This window comes from Amia ocellicauda, chromosome 8 (assembly GCF_036373705.1).
Source record: "Amia ocellicauda isolate fAmiCal2 chromosome 8, fAmiCal2.hap1, whole genome shotgun sequence".
Lineage (NCBI taxonomy): Eukaryota > Metazoa > Chordata > Actinopteri > Amiiformes > Amiidae > Amia > Amia ocellicauda.
The window spans coordinates 17,572,124-17,593,538 of NC_089857.1; the positions used below are offsets into that span (position 1 = coordinate 17,572,124).

General features: G+C 36.7%; 1 protein-coding gene across 1 annotated transcript in view; it reads left to right on the forward strand.

Annotated features, from left to right (window-relative positions):
* Positions 1–21,415, forward strand: part of LOC136755550 (bone morphogenetic protein receptor type-1B) — a 121,228-nt gene that overhangs the window by 57,103 nt on the left and 42,710 nt on the right. Inside the window, exon 4 of the mRNA XM_066712238.1 lies at positions 9,972–10,061. The gene's annotated coding sequence lies outside the window, so the exon portion shown is untranslated. The remainder of the gene's footprint in view (positions 1–9,971; positions 10,062–21,415) is intronic.

Sequence of the window (21,415 nt, forward strand, 5' to 3'; positions counted from 1 at the left end):
TTTCACCACTGGCTGCCTGAAGATGGAAAAAGATTCCCTGTGTGATTCTCAGTGTGTCATTAGCGGCACTGTAGTAGAAACTCGAGCAGAGAGATTCATTCACTGAGCCACTTTGGAGCCCCTGGCAAATATTCTGATGAGGTTAATTAACCAAAAAAATAAAAATAAAAGGTTGTGTATAATTGACAATTTATTCAGTTTGTCTCTATTATTATTATTCAATTATCAACAGGTCCTAGGAGAGACAAACCCCAACATAACGTGTACATTTTGCTTTATTTTAAATATTCCATTAGCACGGTAAGACGTTTCAGTTTTTGTTTATAGAGAAAATATGATATGTAGTCTTTTCGTAAACAGAAGCAAAAATAGACTAAACACCATTTGGGGAACATCTTGAAATGCAGTGCCAACTTCTATAGGGAAGGAAAGTGCCCTAAGATTCGTCATTCGTCATTTAATAAAAATGTACAGACAGGACGTACAAGTGAGTGTAGCACCCTACTGAAAAGGATGTTCTCGACTCCATGTGCTGCAAGGTTAGAGCAAGTTCATTGTAAACCTTTTGTGACTATTTTTAATCTGTTTTCAACTCAAACTAAGGCATTTAGCATTGATAGGGCAAATGTTGTCACCTTCAGGATAGGATATCAACATCATGAAGCCATTCCCGTTGTACTTTTTAGTGTAATTGATGAAACTCATTGAATATAGCTGTGTGTGTTTATGTTTGGAATAATTTTCCTGAATGCATTACTGATTAATTAGAAAATGGTTAATTTATTTCAATATATACAAAATAGCTTACTTTTTTCACCAGTTTTAAAACATTAGTATTTTCAGAAACCTTTCAATTGGACCTTCGCAAAGGAACAGAAAATAAAAATGCATCTTAAAGCAGTGCTTCTCCCAAAAAGCCCTCCCTCACCCCAGTTTTCTTCCTGCACATGTGCTCTTGTCCTGAAGCAGCACTTGGTATGTGTGTGGAAAAGTTACACTAATCCCAGATTGAATTAGGTAGATTATGATAACAGCTACAGTGAGAGAAACGTATTACACCGGTGTTATACTAAGCTTACATTAATCTCTGAAAACATTCTTGTATCAAAATCCTGAGTAGCAGATTGCCTTTGAATAACCATAACAGATAAATTACCCCCAGTGCAATTCCCACGGAGTGAATGTCATGTCCACGGTTGCTTATTCTTTATAATTTGTTCAAGGGTAGGCAAGTAATCTTTACAGTACTGTTGGAGCCAGTTTGTCTGCAAATAGGCCTGCATTATCTACTGCTCTGCAGTCATTTGTATGTCCTACAGCACAGCACTTAAAGGCTTACATCTGAAATCCCTCCATAGCAATACCTTTAATATGGAGATGATGTAGATTAGTACCTGGTTAGAATTTAAATGTTGTGCATTTGCACTCTGTGAAATGAATAATGATTTAGGACATTAGTTAATTCTTGTTGTAGCATAGTCAGACACAGGAAAAATGAAAATTAAATTAAAAAGAGGTTAGATGATTGAGGGGGGAAAATATATATATAATTTGGTTTAATTGAAGGTAACATTTCATCATAATATACAGTAGCTGATAGATGTAATCTGCGACTACATTTGTACCAGATGTTACATTACACATAGGATTATGCAGTGCTTAATTTGTAAACCATGAGGTGCCAGAGCGCAGTGTGCACACATTATGAATGCATTGCACAGTGTTCACAGCATTCGCACTGTACTTGATCGGTATAGTTTACCAATATTTCACAGTTTCACAATGAAAGTCTTGGCTGCTTCTGCAATGTTTATAAACTTCAGTATTACTCCATCCCGTTTTCTTCTTTAAAATACTTCTAACCTTCAAGCAGAAGGAAATTACCCAATCAGTGAAGCGAGAAACCAAATCTGCTTTGAGGTCCTGGAGCAAAACAGTCTCAAATTGAGAAGCGAGCTCTGGCACAAATTAAACACTGGGATTATGCCTCAAACAGAATCAACATCTTGACCCACTGGCTGCTCTGAAATTCCAAACATGTCTCTTAATGGCAGTTTTCGGTTTTGTCAAGAGACTAAAAAGCATTTTAATAGATAAAAAGCAGCCATCAATTATTACTTGTATACAATATAACCTTTCTTGCATATGTGATCAATTGACCTTTTTGCAATTTCTTTATAATAATAATACAAAATAATAATACATGCATAATTAAAGAGTCTTTACAGATGTACAGGGGGATTCATAAAGTTGTCCATCTATAAATTGAGTATTCATATTGTGTTTGGGCATCCTTGGTTCATCCGCAGTTCCTTAGAAACAGCTTTCTGTGGGTATTGTTTTCCTAATCCTATTTTGTTGTCCACTTCTGTGCCTTTCATGTATTTTGATGTCTTATCAGACCATTAGGTATGAAATCTGTGTATCTGTAGCTGAAAGCTACCAAGAGATGGGCACTAATTATCCTAAGATCAGATGGATGTATTTAAAGAACCAGGAACAAGTTATCTGTGTGACAACCTTAGCAGCATCTAATGCTATACCAGCTGATAGCGATCGGCGTAATTGGAGTGTACTCTTCTAATGCATTCTTATCTTATTGAATTGTACAGCTGACAAATGGGACATTGTTATAGGTTGTCAGGAATTTGGAATTTGGCTAAAGCCCAGCTGAAGAGACAATGATCACCAGTCTTTTCTATTTTGACTCCTTTTTGGCTGCTCACGGGAGAGAAGGGTAAGGGATGGCATTGGATCCTTCAGGTCTCGCTGGCAGAGAGAAACTACAGATTTGGCTGGTGTAGAATTATGGACATTTTCTGTCATGAACGAGTCAACAGCCTAAGGTGTTTGGAACAAGAGGATAGTTTAATGTTTAGTGGCTACCCACTGCATAAAATACAAGTCATATGCAATGCGGTAAAGGTGAAAAACACTTCCAACCCTCACCCACCCCCCACCAGAAACAAGAGAAATAAAATGTAAGCAATATAACTACATATGTAATATTTTGACTAAGTGTCACATACTATTTTAGTACCTAGTGTGCCCTCCTTTGGCTTTCAAGACAGCATGCAAATATTTATTTATAGCTTTGGGTGAGTTGTTGGCATCGGTCCTTTGAAGTTTTATCCGTGTTCTTCCATGCAAGCAGCTTTAATTGTATTTAAATTGGGTATTTTCCTGATAGTCACCAAGGCCTTTGGACGCTCCTATGCAATGCCAGCTCGATACAAATGAGCCGATTTGCATAGTTAATCCAACAAAGCCAACCTTTTTGTCAAAATGTTTTTATTCAGATGCTGGCCATGCTAAAATGTGAAGCTTTGATCTTTGAGACTAAGAGCACAAAGTATTATAAAGTAGTTTGACTAGTTAAGTTTTGGATGACAATCCCTTTTTATTATTTCGAAAGATTTTCCAATTTCAACACTCATACAAATAAATAAATAAATATATCCATATGGCAACTGTTTTACAAGCAGTACACTTTGTTTGCCAAAAATGTCAGATTTTGTTCCAGGATAAAACCTCCACTCCTTTCTGCAGTTTAACTCAAGCGGCAAATTGAAACCTTGACACAGGCCTTGATTTATTGCTGCACCTAATTGATGAAAATTAGGCCCAGCATTTTAAACGTTTGAATGCTGCATTGAGGAAAACTTTAGGTTTTTATGACAAGCATGTCGCTGTCGTCATCTCCACTGTGAAACCTTGTTGATCCACAGCAGGTTGATGCCTGTCTGCCACAAAGTCTTGTCCTTCTCCAACTCCAAACCTCTTCATTACACTTTTCCATCTTGTGAGAAGTCTTATTATTTGTAATTTATTATCTGTTAATATATTTCCGCATATTTCCTTTGTGCAGCTGTGCTCTATTCTTATCTTTCCAGTGTATTGTCATTAGTCTATGCAATGTTGTCACGAACTCATTTTTTGCCCTTCTCTTCCATTGTTTTTTTTGTTACTCCTCCATGCATCTTCTGCTTTTCTAGGGCATCTATAGCTTTAATAACCAGGGTTCAAGGCTTGTTTAATACATATTTCCTCTCTGTATCATTCTTTTATCTTCTCCAGGATATTAGTATTAATATTTGTATAATTAGTATTATTGTTATATTGTTATTAATTTCACCAATATGGAATCAGTCTTCCTGTCCAGTGAATAAAACCAGACCAAGATACAGTGCGTGTGAGAAACGTTTTACTCAAATGTCTCTCTCGCAGCTGCTGCTGAGCTCGGCCCTGTAGCTATCATTGGACCGGTGCCCACCTTTACAACTGAGACAAACTTTAATGGTGTTTAATACCACACATGCGTCAGTGTCAGAAAGACTAATGCCCACTCTGATGCATCTTTACAGTAAATGAAGGAGTGATATTACAGCTCTAAATGTATCGGAGATGGATAGCGTTTCCATTATTTATTGAGCTGCAGACGGCATTGTTGAAACAGACTCAAGCCTTCTGTATGAAGATGCATTAACAGAAGTTGTGGAGGGGAGACCAAAAAAAACTTCAAAGTATTGATTGACGTAATTTCTGCCGAGATTAACCCATTCCTCCATAGCTCTACATCACTGAAAAAGTGAATGTTTTTTAAGTATATAAACCAAGGACATCCAAGGCACTGATGTTCATTTACTCTTCTTTTTTTAATGTAGAAAAACATGAAGTTTGATTCTAACGTGGATCTCCAGAAAAAAAAAAACATTAATACCATTTTTAATACAAACAAAAAAGGTTACAAAGGTAGCTGCTGAAACTTTATAAAATTGGGAAGTGTAAACCAAGAGATCACATAACTGGGTTTAACACCGGTTAAAGGAAACTAAATATCAAATATTTTTGGAAGGCAAATGATTCCTTATAACTCTTAGTTGCCATGTTGTGAGAGACGCAGTGACTGAACAGTGTTGCTGGTGTGTACTTGCCACTGGCTGTAGTCCAGCTGCAGTTAATATGGATATGTCCTCTGTTGTTCCCCTACCACTGCTCCTGCCATTGCTTGAGGCCAAATATCAGTCTCAACACAGTGTACACAAATATTTGTTGTCTATTACAAATACCTAGTTTGGATGTTTGGAAATAAATGTAAAAAAGCTCCCCTTATCTCCATTATTTTTTGCATGGGAGCAAAAAAAGTGTGAAAAAGATTAGCCAAAATGCATCGTATTCTTGTCACAAAAATTTGTCTTTCATCTAATGAAGCACAGCAGAGATAAATTAGTTGCAGCTATCCTTATTCACTTGTCAGTTAATCTCACACTCCTATTAAGATATAGGAGGACAACAGATGTTATTCTTTCACTGATAAACCCGTCAACTCCTCTCTGTATTTCCTAAGGGGCTGTTTGCAGTTGATACTCATCAGGAGTGTGGTAAGATAAGTCAAATACAATTTTGGTAGTTTGCTCTCAAATCGCTTTGATTTTCTTGAAAGACTTTTCTTAAGAGAACCTCACTACACTATCTTGAGTGTGTAATAGGAAGATTGAGTTACTTTTACTGACTTGTGACATGATCTTTTCTTTAGTTTTAATGATCTGGTAGAAGTGTCTTGTGGTTCACATTTTGTGTGCTTGTTGAAAAGAAAAAAATGCATGATACTGTAATGCTTAATGTAACTGTAGGGCTCACCTCTTTTAAACTAAAAGCTAGGGTTGGATTCTCCACTTAACACAGACTTCCATTAGGGGTAGGGTTGTGTTGCTACAGTTAGCTAAGACATGTGTTGTTGCACATTTAGGTATTATTATAATTAGAGACAAACATAAGTTATCAGAATTTAGCACGGTTTCCCTGCCTGGCTGTGTCTGTTTCACGAGACCCATCTATCTATTTTATTGATCCCAGCATTATGTTTTAATTACATAGTATATATAGATGTTCAGTGGATATTAATGCTATCTTGCACAAATGTTAATAAGAAAAAAAAAAAAACAATGGCTTTTCCATCATCTTTGCCAAATCCTGTAAATACATATATCCTTAATTGAAATGCTCATATAATTGAAGAAAGAAACACAAAAACACGCACACCGACCTATATGTTTGATCTCCTTGTTATGTTAATAAAGAAACCTCTTAAAACGTGCACAACCACAGTTTACTGAATTAGTGTTATAAAAAGCACACATTTATTCTCTATTTTTAACCATTACAATACAAGTGTTTAAGGTGGCAGTTAATGAAACAGATGTGCAATTGAGCTTACCTTAATTGTGAGATGCTGGGTGGTCTACATTCCTTTAGGCAAGTAAAAGAACAACTACACAACTTATTTAGCTGAACTTTTGTAAATCAGAAAGGTGGGAAAATTATCATTAAAAAACAAAACAAAAAAAAAACACCAAAACAATTTGTGCATGTGTGCAATTTATGAACAGTTACAGCTGAGTCAACCATAAAAACTGATGAGTGGACAGCAGGTGGGCAGCCATGAATGCACTCAATGTTTTTCACTTGAACCTCAACAAGATCTAATGAATCCCACCCTTGTTCGTTGTTCGTTACATTCTTTGAACTCATATAGTACCTTATTTCTGTTCAGTGTCTTATTTATTAAACATATATACTCAACAAAATAATTAAAAGCAACATGTAACTGGATGTGAACCTATTTTATGGCTTCTCCACAGGCAAAGATGTGTGTTTGGATAGGGGTCCTGAACAATCTACTGGAGTACTAAGACTATTGAATCAGAGAGAAAAAGAAAAATACATACCCATTTGATCATTTTGACACATGATGAAGTTAACATGGGAATAAATAAAAGCCTTTAGAATGTATTACTATTTCTTTTAACTAACATCTGCTAACATTCTCATTGCCACTTAAATATTGGACATACATATTAAAAGCCATGTGCAAGTTATATAATGCTTATGGCCTCCTTGAAATCCTTTTCCTTAGTGTTATCACCAATAACTGCATGCTTTGTAGTCATCATTCAAAAATGATAAATACAAGTACAAAAGATTCTGTTGAGTAATTATTTAACTACACTTAAAGCCATAGCTGCTCAATGATGCCTCCCTAGATGCTGTCTGAGCTCACCTGAATGAGTCTGACCTGAGCAAATACAGCAAACCTAGGAGGCTTGTTTTGATTGCTCAGCAAACTCCTTCCTGCAGAAATCTTCTAATGATGTTTTCCCAAGTTCTGCCTCGCTGCCTGACGGGTTTGTAATTGTCATTGTCACTTCCTCTTCTCCATTAAATAAACAGCACTCAAGGCCTGATTCATAAGACGCAATAGCAACAGGTCTGTTTCTCGATCTCTTTGACTGCTGTGTTTCATTCTGATGTATACAAAGGATATTCTTTAATTATCATTAAGATTCATTCAAATATATGAAAAGTTACAGGTGAGAGCAGGATTGTTGGACCAGAATTTGATCTTCGACTCCCATCAATACAGATCGTGAATGAGTCCAGTGATTCTGCATCTTAAATCTTAAGAGAGTAATTTGTCCATGTCAGCATTCTCTTATGTATTTTGGATGCTTCAATTAAAATTTGTTCAAAGCTTTGTTTGTTCCACCCTGCTAATAATTCAGTTATGATGAACCTATCAGTCCTGTTGTCCAAATTGCCTTCCTGGTATTCCTAACAGTTTGCAAAATATCAGTGTAATAATGCGGGGACCTGAACTGAGGACAAAAGTGCATTATAAGAACATACTGTACGTGTTTTTGTTGTTGTTTTCCCCACATGCTGTGTTATAGATTAAATTGAGATTATCAGTACAACATGCTAATATTTGGCTTAAAAAACTTTTTTTTTTTTTTATTCAGAAACGGTGGAGACAAAACCCCCATTGTGAATATGGAATGTCTCTGACTTTCTGCTTTACTCTGCAAAGTAATGTGGTTTGTCAAAGTAGATTAATGAAAAGGATGTTACATAATTTAATTAAGTTGTGGACGTCCAGTGTCAGGAGCACTGAAAGTTCACAAACGAGGGGAAAAAATCTTGTGAAGGTTCTGGCAAGAGGAAGACGTTCGGAGCTTTGTCAGCTATTAGATTTACATTTTGAAAACATGAATCGTACTGGAATTGATGTGACTCTGCTTTGATTTATACCTGAGAATTGTTATTTTCTCATAAATGATGAAAAATGAGTAGATCATTCACCGTAATAAAGAACCACCTGTGGCCGCCTACAGCTGTTCCATAGATTCCCCTTTTTATGTTTTCATGCTGTTATTTCATGCAATATCAGTAGGGCGCGATGCGGAGGACACACGATTTGCCATGGTCACTGAAGCATGCTTAATGGCTCGCTCTGCATGACTGGGGTTTTTGTAAGCTGGAGATCTTTATTAGGTGCGTTTGAAATAAAACAACTGAAAATAAACTGGGCAATAACAAAAACACGAAGTGCAGCCCCTATATTAAAAAAGTGTTATATTATTACAGTTGTACAGGTGTGATAAAAAAAAAAAAAAGTAATTAGGAAAATGTAATTAGGTCCTTTTTTAATGTTACCGCCTTCTTATCCTTCACAGAGCTGCTTTAAGACAGGATTTAAAATTTTATGATCAGCCTGTTAACTGTTCATGGACACAATTTGAACCAACTGAAAGTCTGTTGGGCATCAAAATCAAACTGTTGTGAGCTGGAAGTTGAGAATTTCTTCAGTTTGAGAGTGGGGAACAGACTTTGGGGGTAAACAGTAGGAGAAGACACACAATTCACATAGAAATCTTACATATTTAATATTTGAGTACTTCCAGTTAGAGATGGCACCTTGGCACCTACCATATCCCCGTTCAAAGGCACTTCAATCTTTGTCTTGCCCTTTTACCCTCTGCATGGCACACATACACAATCCATGTCTCAAGACTTAAACATCCTTCTTCAACCCGTCTCCTCCCCTTCACTGATTAAAGCTTGATTTATTAATTCAAGTACACAAATATATACTTTTCTACTGAAACCTTGGATACAGATGTTCTTCTTGACCGTTGTTATGGTTGATGATTTGATTTGTTATTGATGAGTCTCCACATGCATCTGTTTTTTATAGAAATATCACTGTGACTTGTAGTCACTTTTGATGTTAGTGTTAGTTAACTTTCCAGTTAGATTTCAGTACCCGTAATAAAAGGGCATGACCATAACAATGATTGTGTTTCTCCTAATTAGCAGACCAACTGTCCAATTGACTGATTACTCTGCAACATCGCCAATGGACTTTTCACCCTGCCAGAAACACTGACTTAAAAACTGAACTGCCGGTCTGTTGGTCATTCTGGTTTAAATCATGTAAATTATGAACTGTTTTAAGTACATAAAACATGACTCCACCCTGTACTCCAATCCAATGGTTTACTTATAATTATAAACATTAGAGTAAAGGCATTGTGTCAATAGAAGTGCAAATAAACCTCTGGCGCAGATTTATTTTATTTTTATACTTTTGTTTTTAAATGACTTAACCTAACATAATATTGTAATGATTCAGATTTTTTTTTTTTTTTTTTTTCCCTAAGTTTGCATTTTTACAACTGCTGTGAATCGTGATCCATCAAATGTAAATGGTAGATCTTTAGTTTACTTGTTTATGTATGTCATTTCCAGAAGGGTAAGCTTTGAAAAACAGGAGCCCTGATAATCTCATCTCCAAGAATCCTGTGTCATATCTCATTTAATTTCAGTAATATAATCTTTCTTTTTTATGCCCAGTAACTCAATCTGCTGCTCACACATCATATAGGGCAACATTGTTTTTAGTGCAAACACAGCACTTTCCAGAGGGCTAATATGTTTGGCTTTGTCTGAGCACTTATAATGTTTGTACAGAGGTGTACATCCCATTCTCTTGCCTTTGTATGTGCACAGTACCATGTGGGAACAATGTTCTTTCTTTTTCTTTCATTCACGTTTAGAATAACTTATGTATAGCATATGCAAGATTTGTATTCTGTAACAGATCTCTCATATAGCGTTTCTTTCTTTTTCAGCAGGTTTAGGTAAAGGAAAGGCAGTCACGCTAAGAAGGTTATGACAAAAGGTGATTGCATCTGAAGGAAAACACCTTGCACTGGGCAACGGTAGGTGAATGGAAAATCTGAACTTTGCAAATGTTTTATTTTCTAGACTTGCCGGTTGGTTTGTTTTGTCACATAAATCAAGCGGTGAGCTGTATGAGCCATTGTGATTGTAGGTTAAATAGCTCCCTTAGGTCCCTCTCTAAAGGCTACTGCAACCATAAATTAAATTATGATTTCAATATAAATATTATTGAAGAGAGGAAAGAAGGAAGTTATAGAGACTTTAATATTCTCTTATTTAAAAGCCCTAGCAGCAAACGATTGAGTTTAGAAAGGAGTGGAGATAGGACTTTTCTGTTTCTTTTTTTTTTTCTTTGCTCCACAGCAATTACAGTCTAAGCAATATTTGTGGCAAATACAATGCAGATTAGCACACCAAGGCACTGTGTGAGCTAGAAAATAGGATGCATTTTGTTGTGTAGAGCATGCCCCTACTATTTTGTCCCTGATGAAGAATCTCTTGATTTTGGTGCTAAATCTAACCACATTTTGATCTGTGGCAAAAAGCTCTGAAAACCTTCCCCAAATCCCCATAATCCTCGGCTCTGCCATGAGCCTTTAGTCATGTGACAGTGCGTGTTGAGGTGTTGTGTACCTTTATGAGGCCTCAATGAAATCTTCTGGGACCTTTCTGTATGGTAAGGTATCCTTTAACCTTTCCATGTAAAACATGTCTTTCAGCATCCATTTTGGCAACTGAGAGACAGTTTTGAACCATCAAATGTGCTAGGCACGTGGTGTTTGTACAAAACATGGAGGACAAAAAAAAAAAAAAAGAGTTTTCTTGATAATTCTGTCCCAATGAGGCTTGATATTCACATGCTTTAGTAAGCTTTAAGATATCACAGTATCCCTACTACTTTCTGACAGATGCACAAAAGATCTTTCAGCACAGCTACTCAGGAAGGGTACATGTGGAAAACTTGCACGGGAGGAATACGTTTTCCATTAGCTTTTTGCTTAAAGTTTATTTTTCTTTGAAAATTCAATTTGCTGCCATCCAGAACAAGTTGTAAAAATCGTCTGTAGCTTCCCTAAAGGAGGTTCCTATAAATATAGTTGTAAAATCATAAATCTAGTAGGTTAAATATTAAACATTAATTGGAAAGCTTTAAAATGAAAACACCATTAATCTACACCAGGATGGGAAATACTTTTTTAATGTAGAACCTTATGGATTTTGGCTTTACTGTAGGAAATGTAAGAAGAGGTGTGTGCCATACATGCAGAGGTGTAGAAAAAAAGGAAAAACTATAGGGGAAGTCCATTCTCAACATGCATATGAAAGTTTATTTAGAATTGTATAATTTGTGTACTTAGTTTAATTAAGCAATTATTTTCCTTCTTCTTATAACTAAACTAATTAGGCCTATATCCTATGTAAAAGTTTTGTAGGGGTAAGACAGGTTTCAAACAGTGTTAGACAAAATCCACGATTAAATGTGTGTTTAATAATGTAACTTTGAAAAAATCAACTGAAGTGGCATAATATTTATGAATATTTATAACTACAGCAAAAAAGATAAGTTAAATCTTAGAAAGTGCAATGTAAATATTTTATGCAATTGGAAGTTATATTTGCTATTCATATATGTTACAAATTTATTTCAATCTACTTATAAAATAATTTCTTACAGATTTTAAACACAGACCTCCAGATTTGTTTGCATTCTATTAACATCTTCTACGAACTCCTTTTGAAATCCCTATCAAACCTAACGGGAACAACAGTTAAAAGCGTTTTGTTACTTTTAATTGTATTCTCGACATAGTAGCACATTAAAAGGTCAAAAATAAATGCCACAACATAAAATTAAATTAAAAAGGCAGCCCAAATTGTACTTAATAAATTCAGCACCGTTCTAGGAAGACCAATTTGCATGAAAACCATTATTGGGAATATAAAACAGTAGCTCTATATGCTGTCAATTGAGTTCTGCAAGAATAACTTATTTTTCACCTAGCTTCTACAGCAAAGTCAAACATTTTGTAGTTTTAAGTTTCAGGAAAAATAATCTAGACTTACAGTTGAAAAGGGTATTCAGGGTCTTGATCATTTCCAGGAAGGACAAGGTTAATCTCCTTTGCTTCCCGATTGTTGAGTTGTAATACTAATCTGTCTGTGGGCAGCAGGTGTTCGACAGATACGAAAGTGTGTGATCATGGTCTCTGTTTCAGAGGCAGAGCTTTCGTCACTGTTTTTCATGAACTGTCTCCCAAACCAAGTAAGAGAAGCTACAGTGTGACTTTGTGAACAGAAATAATACACCTGTCTAGATTAGTGTCTCTGAAAATATGTATATATACTCAAATGCAATAATGAAGAACAGAACCACAAGGGTTATAAAGTACAACATGGAGTCCTGAACTTCAGTGAAGATTCCTGGATAGATAGGGCTTGTGTCTCTTCATATAAACAGTCTGTGAGTCCCTGTGCTGTTTGTCTTAGTCTTCTAAAAAGGACACAGTAGGCAGGTGACCTGAAACACATGTTTTCTGGTAAATGGATGATACCGATCGTAATCTCTTGTCATTGGAGCTGACTGGAAGCGCAGGCAGAGTAGGGAGCGCGTGAGAGCAGGGGAAGAAGGAAGAGCCCAACAGTAGCGGTTCTATATTTGGTAGCCCGAGCAGACAGTGCTCTTTCCAGTGACCCCCACACCTGCTGGGGGTGGCATTCTCCGGCGTTCATTGTGAGCAGCACCGTACATGGGGCTGTGGGTCGAGCCCCCGCGCAGAGAGCTGGCCTTCCTGCGGCCGACCGGGCAGGGACTACCAGGTGTGAAAACACCAGTTAAAAATAAGAGCGCTGGCCCTCTTCCTTGAAAAACAGGCACATTGCTGGAGTGTGTAGTGATTATTGTCCAGGCTTGGCATCGATTTTTCCACTGGCATTGTAGTGCTCTAAATCCTCTCTCTGATACGCTACTTAAGTAGGTTAACGTGACAAGGGTTATCACCTCTGTGGTGAGGAAAACAAACTGCAAATGTCTGAAATAGAAACGTGCAGGCAGTTGGGAAGATGAATTGCCCTCTTTGAAAGCAGAACAGGTACATTGAAAAAAATGGATAAGGTAGAGAGATACATATATATTTAGCTTATGCTTTGGGATAAATGTCCTCTGGATTCTTTGTTATGAGTGTAACCTGCAGATCAGAGGAGGTTGAGTTACACAATTCTTATTGTCTCAAGATTATATTTAGTATTTCAGAGTAAACATGTTATGTTAGGGTTGGAGTTACATGTGTACTGGGTTAGCAAAAACAGATGTACTTTCAGATTGGGCATAGTTTACATTTTTGTGTTAACCATAGAGTTGCGGTTCTGTTGTTAGTGCACATAATTGGAAAGGTATTTTATTAGGTTTATATGCAAATAGTTGAATGCATAAATGTGCAGCGTCCTGTCTTTCCACAATGCAGTATAATAGTTTAGATTAAATATTCAAACATTAACATTTGATGTGGATGATATTTTTTATGTATTGGCACTTAATCTATCATTTAAAATAAGTTGAGTGACAAATCTACCATCTGACTGCTGTTTGTTTCCTATCATGTGCTTGAATCTGTTCGACAACTGGTACACACTAGAGGATCAGTTAAATCCACTAGTTGTCGTAGCCCTGTGGACTATTCTTGACAGCAAGTAAAGACCACCCTGTCATCACCACTGTGAGTCAAGGGGGCAGTTTGATACCTAAAGGGATGTGGCCAGTAAGACATGAGTGAGCATCGGCCACAGTGCCAGTGGAAGCACAGCAACAGATAAACACTGCACTGGCTCTCCAATACAACCAATTAGTTACTGTATATTTCTAAGCATTTACTTCATGTAAGCATCTTAATAGCATCCACATAAAATAATACTAGTTAAAAGGTAGGGGACAACATGTTTTGTTTAATTTTCAAGTGGAAAAGGAACAGGAACATGTAGTCTCTGTAAATGTAATCTCCTGTTCTTTTATAAAGAGTTATGAACTTGACAACTGTTTCAGAAAACATTATAGTAAAGCTTCTGGCTTTGTAATGCAGTTAAGCTACAGTACCATGAAAGGCTCTAATGTACATCAGTACCTCGAGATCCCTCCTCATTAGATTTTATACCGGCACAAAGCCATCAACATGACAAGTTCCTTGCCAGCAGATAATGTTTAGCAGAATCTCTGAAGCACAAAGCTAGAGAGAGTTTATTTATACAGGATGTCATGAGCATCAGTTTTACACCCCGAGGGTGTCTAAGGATCTTGCTGCTAAGAGAGAAAGAAAAGCAGATCGAACGAGTTGCCAGTGAAAGGAAAGAACACAGCAAGCGGAACAGGCCTTTGTTTTTTCAGCAGCTGAACTTTTCAAAGATGTTAACCTTTCTTTTATTTCTCCTCACCAGACAACCTGTGGCAGTTCAGGAATTTAAAAGTGGGAGCGTGAATAGCTTTCATAGCCTTCGCTTTAGACTCTTTTTCGAACTGTTTCAAGAGAAGCCAGTTGCTTGTTGACTCATTGAGACATCGTCTGATTATTTAACATCTTATATAAAAGATAAAGAACATTTATTAAATAAAAAGATGGTTAACTATGTATCTCCGGCTAATTGTGTTCAATTGACATCAGTCCCCTTGACTTGAGAAGGTGTTCTAACCTCCTGTTATAGGTGTGCCGTATTTTTGTTCAGTAGGTTTATTACTTGTGTGGTGTTGTGTGGATCAGGAACTCTGAGGTTTACTCATGACAAGGGTTTGAATCTGAGGTCTAACATTATATCCCACAAATAATTATGGATGGCAAGTGTTCCCGTATCTCATATCGAAGCTATAGGCAAACATATTGATACCAAGATGTGTCTTGATATTTATATACTTTCCGTTATCATTCTTGTGGCATAATGCTTCAAATGTGTCTTTTACTTTTACATATGCTGGACATGGATGCTACCTGATTAAACCACCCCACTGAAATTGCCTATATCTCTACCTAACCTCTGGGGAATTAACAAGCCAAGGAGCAAAGCTTGTATAAATCAGCATAGCGGATCGGATTTAGAAATGTCTCTTGCGTTGAAACCCAAGAGAAGTTGCTCAAGCTGTACATTTGCTTTTAATGACGAAATGACCCCGAACATACCCTCCACACCAGAGCCTCTATGGGAATACATCCTGCCCTTTGCAATACCTCTAACAGGAAACACGGACGGACAGGGCTTCACACAATGGGCTGAGTGAGCGCCATTCCAGGAAGCACAGGCATGCTAAATTACACAAACAAAGTAAACAAACGCCACCGATACACATGGAGCTGGAAGACAGACATCACGAGTGCAGACAGACAGTCAAAGAGCAAATACAGTGCAACTATTTACAATACCGAACGAGAAAACCACATCCTGCTGTCCCACGGCTCTGCAACCAAGTCCATGCAAATAGTTTAGCTGAGTCCAAGCGCTGATCACGGCTGTATGATAGAAGTCTACCTCCTGGATATGCATTTGGAATAATTCTTACAGTCATCTTATCTATCTATCTATCCACGTCATTCTCTTTCACAAAAAAGGAGACAAGAAGGTCTGACGATATGCATATATTTGCATTTACCAAAACGCCTGAAGGCCTTCAAATTCACAATCTCTCAGATGCCAGCAAGAACACAACACCTTGATAAACACCAGTAATTCATACACGTGGACAAACATGAACGTAAAGCAGCTTGTGAAACGAACCTCCGATATTGTAAACAGACCCCTTTGTGTAATTAACAGCTTTTCAAACTCCAATGCAAAATAATTTCATCATCTTCTCATTTTGTAGTTGAGTGGGTTTTACTTTCGTTTGGTTATCTTATCAGTGTGGCATTTCTGTTGCTGTCCCCGTTAGTGTCTGGCTGCCTCTTTTACTGGGAGATTTAACGAGGTCTTGAAACTTCAGCAGAAATTTTAACAGTAGCTCTGGTGGAGGCCTCACGATGGTAATTGTCTGTGTGCGCTTTCTTTTAGTTTTTCCCTTTTTTCTTTGGGCTTGGTGTTAATTGGCACCTCTGTTTTCGTTCCAACTAATTGGGCTGGAGGGACAGGTGGCGCCATTCTGTTTTGATAATCCTTGTTAGCACAGTCTGTGTAATCTCTTTGTTTACGGAGAATGAATGTGTAATGGGTGCATGAACTTTCAACGGTTTCTTTTTGATAAGCAGTTCACCGATTATGAACCACAGAACAGTCCATCGGTCTGTGGTGTTGCTGTTATTGTAAGAAGTGTTGTTGCAAGTCGGCGCTCTACCCATTGGTCTTCAAGGATGACAAAAGGTCTCGGCAAGATTAAAAAGCTTTTCTTCGTATCAAATTTCCTTAATCCAGAAACGTTTTTTTTTGTATTTTTTCTTTCCAGTAAGTGGTGACAGGGCGTTTACAACAAGTATCTGATGTTAGTAATTGTGTATTTGTGAGCTGTGCCAGACTGTTTGCTTCATAATGATAAAGTCTCCTATTCAAAATGTAAGATTCCTATGTTTTCTTTTCTTTATGTAATGAATGTGGCACTGTTAACCACATAGCCCTGGATATTTATATACTTCTTATCTGAATATTAGAAGTTTGCTCTTCTGGAATTGATATATTTAACTAATAAAGAATAACATACTTCTGTACAGAGTAACAGTAAAACTATTTGCATTTAACACACTTTAATGGTGTTTTTTTTACCTAATCATTTTAATAAAATAAGATCAAACAAAAGTGCTCCCATGGGTTCTGCTGACACATTTATTTAGAACAGCAGCCACATGTTACTCGATATCACCTCTGGTTGCTCCACAGGACTTTTAAAACACACAAGTAGAGTTGAAATGGACAGGGCCAGGTGTCTCACAGTGTTCCCCCAAACAGCCACCCACTCCACACCTAGTCTTACCTAGATGGGTGGGATTCTCCAAATGGTGGCTAGCTGTGATGGCATATGGTACCAGTCTTCAGCTAAGATCACACCACTACACCTGTTCTATGACCTCATTTCAAACTCCCGGTGGTTAAGGCTGTGTTTGTAAATATGACACTTTGTAGGACCAAGCCACAGCTCTGGAGATCCTAATTTGTTATCCACCTGCTTCCTAAAGTTAGAAACATGAAAACTCTAAAGCATCATAGTTGTATTTTTAATAAAGTAAGCAAGTAAGTAAGTAAAAGTACCCAGCATAATGTTTAAATGTTGTCATTGCTATTGTAAACAGTTCAATACACGATTAAACTTAAATCTTCCCCATCTGATAACACATCTAAACCTAGTGTAACCTCTGAATCACCACAGTTAAAGTAATTGTTTTATAATGATTATCATAAAGTCAATTTCCATCTCTTCCATAATGTGGAAAAAACTAATTTGAATAAGTGTCATATGTGCTTGATAGCACAGGCTGGATTTCCCTTTCATATCATTACATATTCTTGATATCCAATAAAGTCATTGACTTTATCCTATAAAAAAAAAAAACTGCTTAACCTATACAAATAAACAGTGCAAACAATCTATTTGCTATACAGTTATCTGTATGATGCAGTTTATTCAATGTATAACAATCAGATTTCTTTCCAATGAATTGAAAAATAAATATATTCATATAAATCCTATTTTTTTCAGATGACTACAAGTTTCCTTTAAAATTTTGATAATTGCTACCGAGAAAAACATATTTTATTAATTAAAATGTTTGTTGTTCAGTTTTACTACCACCTGTATAAGTAGTCTGTTACTGTATGGAAACAATTAAATGTGTTACAGATTTTCTTGAAACATAATATTGAACATTACATTGTTGTTACCACTATACGTTGCTTTGAATTTCATTACAACACCAAACCTGTCAAGTTTACTTATTTTCTGAAGAACGGAGAAAATGTTCTTTTTAGAGCAGTGGTTTAGTTCAGTGAAGGAATTCAATGTCAATGTTGTTGTTGTTTTTTTTAAGTTAAAGCTATTAAGCTGTTTTGTTTTATTTATGTATTTATTGTTGTACCAAGGTTTCTGTTTGAAGGAAGTGTACTTACAAACAAGACTGAAATCACTCTTGTTGTATAATGAACTCTGTTAGAGAGCAAACCTATTCTGCTAGCAAAATAACTAACATGATTAACATAAAAACCTGTACATGGGAGGAGGACAGACAGGTGAGATTGTTGTTCCAAACTCACTTGATTGATTCCGGCCACATGACGTGCCCCATAATTATTCATCTGTATAAACAGATAGTTTTATCCTGGCTCTGCCCATTTGCTGGTTTATTTCATTTTGCAATTGGACACTCATGCACATATATTTGAATCATTTGTAGGTTTCTCAGTACTTTGGTTTGAATATAGTATTGTATACTGTGGATGGCAGGAAGAAAATATAAATCTGAACTTATACATTTCAGAAAGTAAACCAATATCTCTGTTAAAGAGTGTGACTGGAACTAAAGTTTGACTTTGCCAGATTGTATACAAATGTAATATAAAGTTGCTTTGAGATCTTTACTTGTGAAAATTGTTTATCATTGTTCATTAATAGTTTTTGAGGACATGCTGACAGACTAGATTCTAGATTCTAGATTCTATCACTTAATCTCAGTGCGATGAAACATTCTCCATTGAATAAATATGCAATGTGAGTAAAATCCCTGATCGTGGTCAGAAAGAAATTATAAATCCATGCTTAATGCACATAGGCAGGTATGCGAGTCAAGAAAGGTTTTTTTTAGGTCAAGAGTGTGACCTTGTTTCATGTCTTGTTCAGTTGGCTGTCAAGTGCATTATTTTAATTAGTACCTTTAATTATTTTTCAGGGATGTTGTCTCATGTAAATGGAGCCATTGATGAACAGATCTTTCATTAGATACACAAGCGGCTCATTTATGGATGGAGAGCATTTTAGAAGTATTTTAGTTTGTATTATTTTTAATTGGCAACATAGCTTCTATTACAAACATTTACGCTCCATGCAGCTTGGAAGCACTTTTGCTACTATTAAAAACATAAAATGGGACCATTAACTGGGGAACTTTTTTCTAGGTCACTGCTCCTATTTTCTGTGGCAGGTGAAATCAAATTAAGCATTTGGGAGGAAAGTAACTTTTGTGTCGCAATACATATTTTTTTAATGTTATTTCTTAAGCATTGCAAATAGTAGGTCCAGTTCTCCAATCTATTTTGGTCACAAAATGGGTGTTAAGAAAGCGAAACACAGCTTTTAGGCTAGAACTGCCCTGGATTTACATACAAATGAATACCAGCTCTTCTCATTCTCTTATAGTAAGTTGATTAGGTTGTATAGAATAGTTCAGCAAAACATCTATTAAAGGCATATTTACCGAAAGTTAATTACACATTTATATTTAATATTTTAGTGTGAAGGAGAGAGATATATGGGCATGGATATTGTGTTTATTAATAAATTAAGGCAACTGATAATATGAGGAAGCAGAGGTAGGACACCCTAGCAACCTCACTTACACAAACAAAGCCAACTTCTACCTCGAGTGCCTAGATTAGGCAGTGGCAAATAAAGTTGTAAACCACTTGAGAAAAAAACAGATAATGCTATTCTTGGCTTGCATTCTTGTTACATTTGCCATGGAAATTCACAAAATACTCATTTAGTCTCACTATACAGAGTGCCAGACAGCATCATTCCTGCATTTTATACATCACTAGGAAAACTAAATATGATAAATGGCGTGTTTAGTCTTTGTTCCACGTGCTCACACAGTAGGGTTGATAAATTTCCATCCCTTCTTATGGTATTTGGCCAGGCTTTTCATTTTACCGATGGCCCCTTCTGCACATGGTCATTCAGTTTCAGTGGCAAATAAAACCCTATTACTTATGGCTTCATTTCTTTAATCAATAACTGATCCAGAAATGAAAGTATGCCACAAAACAAGGTTGTCCAAAAATAATAATTACACAAGCGTAATACCATGCATCTTTTTTGTGATTTCCTTTTCCCTTCTTTTTTTCTGAAAGTGGCAATAGCCGTTAACCTGGTCAGTCATGAACATTAACCTTCTCCCCATGTGTAGCCCGCATCTCAGCTGGAGATGCAGTAGTTATTTTTCTGTGTGGTGCACAAAATGTAGAGAGAGAGCGAGTGAAAAAGCTGAGGTAAGGGTTGTTTGAGTGCGCATGTGGGGCTGTGAATGAAGGCCAGAGGAAAAGGATTGATTGATTGCTTTTCACCACCGAACCATCCATTGTCGGGATATCTGGATACATTTCTAGATATCTGAAAGTGTAACTATGCAGTTTTTATATTTTCCAACATGATCTAGGATTAAACTTGACCAAAAGTCGTCAAGCTGAAGAGTCACAAACAAAGATGACTTGTGAACTTTGACAATGAAAACAAAAACTGAATTCCCTGAAAAGTCTGAATCAGTCTGCTTGTTTTGGGTAAGGGTTTAAGAAAATAAATACATTTCCTGAACTGTTTTGAATTCGCAGCATTCAACACAGGGTAGACTGACGTGTGACACACATTTTTTTTTTCGTCTTCAAGGCTTTGACATTCCCCAGCAAGAAAATAAACAAACTGAAAAATACCTCGCAGCTACAGAACAAACCCTCTAAGGCCTTCAAACCCCTATTCTATTCAGAAAGCTGTGAAAACAATTCCGTCCATGGTTCCCTTGTAGTGAGCCCGTTGTCTGTCCTAATTCAATAGGATTAGAACAGCCAACCAGATTGAGGGATGGCTCCTTTATTCGCTTCCTTCTATAGATATAGTTTTGCTATGGACTTCTGAGAATGCAATTAATCTGAAGGACAGATTTTAAAGAAAAGAAAGCCTATACACTGGCTCAAAGTTTTCTTCCGCTGGTAGTTGTTTTTTTCTTTTTTCTTTTTGACTTGTTCCAGTTGAGCATAGTTTAGTTAAGGTGAAAGGTCAAGCTGGTACAAATCGGTGCAGAGGGCAGAGGTGAGCTGCTTAACCCTCCCCCCAGACAGTTTGCTTCCAGAAATAAGTAGCTTCTGTACCGTCAAAGCACACATGTACCACCTTCAGAGCCATTCCCCATCTTCTGTGAACCATTTGTGGCAGCTGTGAAACCTGGTCTCTAATTTATTGTGTATCCCCTTTATTTACACAACTTGTTCTGGCATTAGGGATCGCAGTTCACAGCTGAACAATCTGCTGGCTGCCTACTTCTCACTAAATTAAGAAAATGCTGTATTTACCATCTTGATATTGGGGGGAAAAAGGGTGGTACAGAATAGGCACAAGATACCATAAATAGAAAGAAACACATTGAATAAATACATAAAGACAAATCTAATTTCTTAACCACAAGAGTGGAAGATAATGCCAGAAAGACATGAAACAGTATAGTTCTAGTAA